Here is a 4,857-nt window from a genome sequence, read left to right as displayed (position 1 = left end):
GAACAGCACTCAAACCTTAGAGTCCTCTTTAGGGGACAAAAAGGATCAAAGCATGGAACAGGAGGAAGACAACAAAGTCAGAACTCCCACACCAAAAGCTTCTGAGAAAAATATGAATTGATTACAGGCCATAGAGGAGCTTAAGAAGGATTTTGAAAATCAAGTAAGAGAAATGGAGAAAAAAATGGGAACAGAAATGAGAAAGATGTAAGAAAATCATGAAAAAAGAGTCAACAACCTGACTGAAGAAAATAACACCTTAAAAAATAGACTGACTCAAATGGCAAAAGAGGCCCAAAAAGCCAATGAGGAGAAGAATTCCTTAAAAAACTGAATTTGCTACATGGAAAAAGAATTTCAAAAGCTCACTGGGGAGAATAATTCCTTCAGAATTAGACTGGAGCAAATGGAAGCTAATGACTTTATGAGAAACCAAGATACAATTAAACAGATCCAAACAAGTGAAAGAATAGAAGGCAATGTGAAATATCTCACTGGAAAAATGACTGAACTGGAAAACAGATCCAGGAGAGATAATTTAAAAATTATTGGACTACCTGAAAGTCATAATCAAAAAAAGAACCTAGAAATCATCCTTCAAGAAATTCTCAAGGAAAATTGCCCATCAGTTTTAGAACCAGAGGGCAAAATAGAAATTTAAAGAATTCACTGATCACCTCTTGAAAAAGATGCCCAAAAGAAAACTCTTAGGAATATTACAGCCAGGTTCCAGAGTTCCCAGATCAAGGAAAAAAATATTACAAACAGTCAGGAAAAAACAATTAGAATATTGTCAAAACACAATCAGGATAACACAGGATCTGGCAGCTTCTACACTGAGGGATAGAAGGGCTTGGAATATGATACTCCAGAGGTCAAAGGAGCTAGGATTAAAACCAAGAATTACCTACCCAGAAAAACTGAGTATAATGTTTCAAGGGAAAATACAGTCATTTGATGAAATAGAGGACTTTCAAGCATTCTTGTTTAAAAAAACCAGAATTGAATAGAAATTTGACATTCAAATACAAGAAGTAAGAGAAGCATGACAAGGTAAATAGGGAAAAGAAATCATAAGGAACTTATCAAAGTTGAACTATTTACATTCCTACATGGAAAAACGATAATTGTAACTGATGAAACTTTTCTCAGTATGAGGATAGTTGAAGGCAATGTAAATGTCTATATAGGAAGATATATGTGTGTATGAATATATATGTGAGTGTGTGTATATATGTGTACAGGTATACATAGACAGAGGGCACAGGATCAATTGAATAGGAAGGGATGATATTTTTTAAAATAAAATTAAGAGGTGAGAGAGGAATATAATGAGAGGAGATAGGAAGAGACAGAATAGGGTAAATTATCTCATATAAAAGAGGCAAGGGAAAACTGTTACAATGGAGGGGAAAAACAGGAAGGCAAAAAGGAATGGGTCAACCTCACTCTCATTGAATTTGGCTTAATGAGACAATAACATACACACTAAATTAGATATCTTACCCTACAGGAAAGTAGGGGGGAAGGAGATAAGAGGGGGTATGATAGAAGGGAGTGCAGATTGTAGGGGAGAGTAGTTAGAAGCACATACTTTTGAAAAGGGAGGGTTAAAGTAGAGAATAGAACAAGTGGGGGGTGGGATAGGATGGAAGGAAATATAGTCAGTCTTTCACAATATGTCCACTGTGGAAATGATTTGCGAAACTACACATGCACACCTATATTGAATTGCTTATCTTCCCAGTAAGGGTGGGTGATGAGGGAAGAAGAGAAAGAATCTGGAACTCAAAGTTTTAAAATCAAATGTCTAAAAAAATTATTATCATTATTAATTTTTTACATGCTCTGGGGAATAAGACATACAGGCACTGGTGTATGGAGATCCATCTTGCCCTATTGGAAAGTTACAATGGTTCCGCTTGTGCCTGCATCCCAATTATTAGCCAAGGAATATCACTGTGACTGGCTTCCTTTGAAGAGATGATTTTAAGAGACTAACAGCTGATAGCAATTTAAAAGAGGAGTAAAAGTACGGCATCTGGTTACTGTTGAAAGTCTAGTTCCTGGATTTTTGAACCAATTCAGGGTTGTTTTATTTGTTTGTTTTCTGTTCTGTGCCCTGCTTCTCCACCCCCACCTCCAAATTCAACAATAGCTGAGAGCCTGGAATGAAATTTGTCATTTCTCAGTGGATGTTCTCCTGAGCAAGGGCCTAGTGCAGAGAGGACGGAAAGTGGCCATTTTAGAAATTTGAATTCTTGGCTAATAAATATTGCCCATCATAAGGCAATATGATGAAAGGGTTAGTTGACGTTCCTCACAGGCACTTTGGGCCTCATATATTTAAGCCTCCATGGGTGGGGTTTTTATCACACCAATACAGCCTTCAATATGAGGCAAAAAGAAAACCAAAAAGACTGAACTTGTCAGGGACCACAGTGAGGCATTTGGAAGTGCCTTGCTGTTAGCAGAGAGAGCCCCCCCATCTCTTCATTCCATCCTACTTCCTCCAGACTCCATGAGTTATCTATATGTTCCATGATCACTTCTAAGGCCCCACTAGTACACTCCTGCATACAAAAATCTCTGAGGCAGCCCTTTTTTGTTAAGTGATTCTTCCCTTTAATTCACATTTGTTTCAGCTGGCTCCCGGTCATTATGTCGCTAGACTGAGGAATTGTTTTGTTATTTATTAAATGGACCACCAACTCTGATATAGAAATTACCCTGGTTTGGTTGTTGTAATTTGTACAGATTTTCTCCATAGAAGAAGACTGAGCACCATTCTGTTTCTCCCTCCAGAAATATTAAGAAAGTTCTTATGAAGTCTCTTAACCTGAAGCCCTTGGACCAGAGGCTCTCAAACTTATTTGGCCTACTGCCCCCTTTCAACAACAAAAAAATTACTCAGCACACCGCCTGGAGATCCACTTTCTTTAACCCTTTAATAATTTCTTTGAAATTTATTATTTCAAAAAATGTAATTTTTAATGACATCTTATATTTAATAATTTATTGTAAATTTTTGGGTTTTTTCCTGCACTCACATTTTGATGACACAATATTGCATCACATAATCATATAATATCATATTGTAAACAAGTCATTACTCACACATATTGCTGCTGATGTATATTGGACTTCCTGACAATCCACAACATGCTTGGCTACCAACACTTATTTATTAAGACCTGTCAGCAGACTTGACCACTGATCAGTTATAACTTTCATTTTGTGCATTTATTTGAAAAATATTGTAATCACTATGACTTTAACAACAGATGAAATATATCATTTTTTAAAATTTTCTTATCTTGTCTTCTTTCCTTGTGCTTCCACTACTCCCTTATTTTTATTCAACACTAACCCCTCAATTGCACCTGAGATTATTACCACCACCACCCCCTGTTTTGTCCCAGAGCCCCCCAGGGGGTGGTATTGCTCACTTTGGGCACCTATACCTTGGACAAATCTGAAAGAGAAACTGTTATCAGTCTTCCTGTAATGATAAACTCCAAAATAGTATCTTACTCTCTCTTATCAGTCCAGGAAAACTCCTCCCTCAGACCAATTAGGCCAATGAACAAGAATAAGGAGTTTTTAATTTATCTAAATAAAACAAGAATCAGGTAGATTGTGATCAGACCTAGACTTGGGGCGGGGGTAAGGGAGAGGAAGAGGGAAGAGCCCTGGAAGAAAGTGGTGATAAAAGAATTAAATGGTTCTAGGAAAATGGTGCTCCAAGATCAAATTATTATTGTTCTGGATTGATGAAGCAAAAAGATGCCTTACCTTGACTATGATGTATTCTATTGTGAAATTTTATCCAAGATTCCTATAAATGTTACTTCAAAAATGACTTTTATGGAGAAATATATGAGGACTCTGCCAATTTGGACACCTCTCTCTAAGATTGAAAAATGTTTGCATTAGACTCAGCAGCCAATGACTATAGCAATCTACTGTTTGATAAACCCAAAGACCCCAGTTTTGGGGATAAGAACACGCTATTTGACAAAAACTCCTGGGAAAACTGGAACATAGTATGGAAGAAATTGGGCATAGACCAATATCAAACACCATACACCAAAAAAGTCAAAATGGGTGCATGATCTGGGTATAAAGGCTGATACTATAAGCAATCTGGGAGAGCAAGGAATAATTAACCTGTCGGATCTATAAAGAGGGGAAGATTTTATGATGAAACAAGAGTTAGAATGCATTATAAAATGTAAAATGGATAATTTTGATTACATTAAATTGAGAAGTTTCTATACAAATAAAGCCAATGTAACCAAGATTAAGAGGGAAGTGGAAAATTGGGAAAAAATTTTTACAACCAGTGCTTTTGATAAAGGTCTCATTTCTAAAATATGCAAAGCATTGAGTCAAATCTATAAAAATACAAGCCACTCCCCAATTGATAAATGGTCAAAGGATATGAATAGGCAGTTTTCAGAAGATGAAATCTTCTATATCTATAAGCTTATGAAAAAATGCTCTAAATAACTATTGATTAGAGAAATGAAAATCAGAACAATTCTTAGGTACCACATCTCACTGGCCAGATTGGCTAAGATGACAAAACAGGAAAATGATAAATGCTGGAGAAGAAGTGGAAAAATTGGAACACTAATGCATTGTTGGTGGAGTTGTGAACTGATCCAACCATTCTAGAGAGCAATCTGGAACCACGTCCAAAGGGCTATAAATAAATGCATACCTTTGAACCAGCAATACCACTTCTAGGGTTATATCCCAAAGAAATCAGAGAAGTGGGAAGAGGAACCGTATGTACAAAAATATTTATAGAGGCTCTTTTTGTGGTGGCAAAGAATTGGACATCAAAGGGAT

This window comes from Petaurus breviceps, unplaced genomic scaffold (assembly GCF_028583685.1).
Source record: "Petaurus breviceps papuanus isolate PSGF00001 unplaced genomic scaffold, PetGlider_PUasm1.0 90804, whole genome shotgun sequence".
In the NCBI taxonomy this organism is placed as follows: domain Eukaryota; kingdom Metazoa; phylum Chordata; class Mammalia; order Diprotodontia; family Petauridae; genus Petaurus; species Petaurus breviceps.
The sequence above is the reverse complement of the archived record's forward strand: the minus strand, read 5'-3'. Positions refer to the sequence as shown.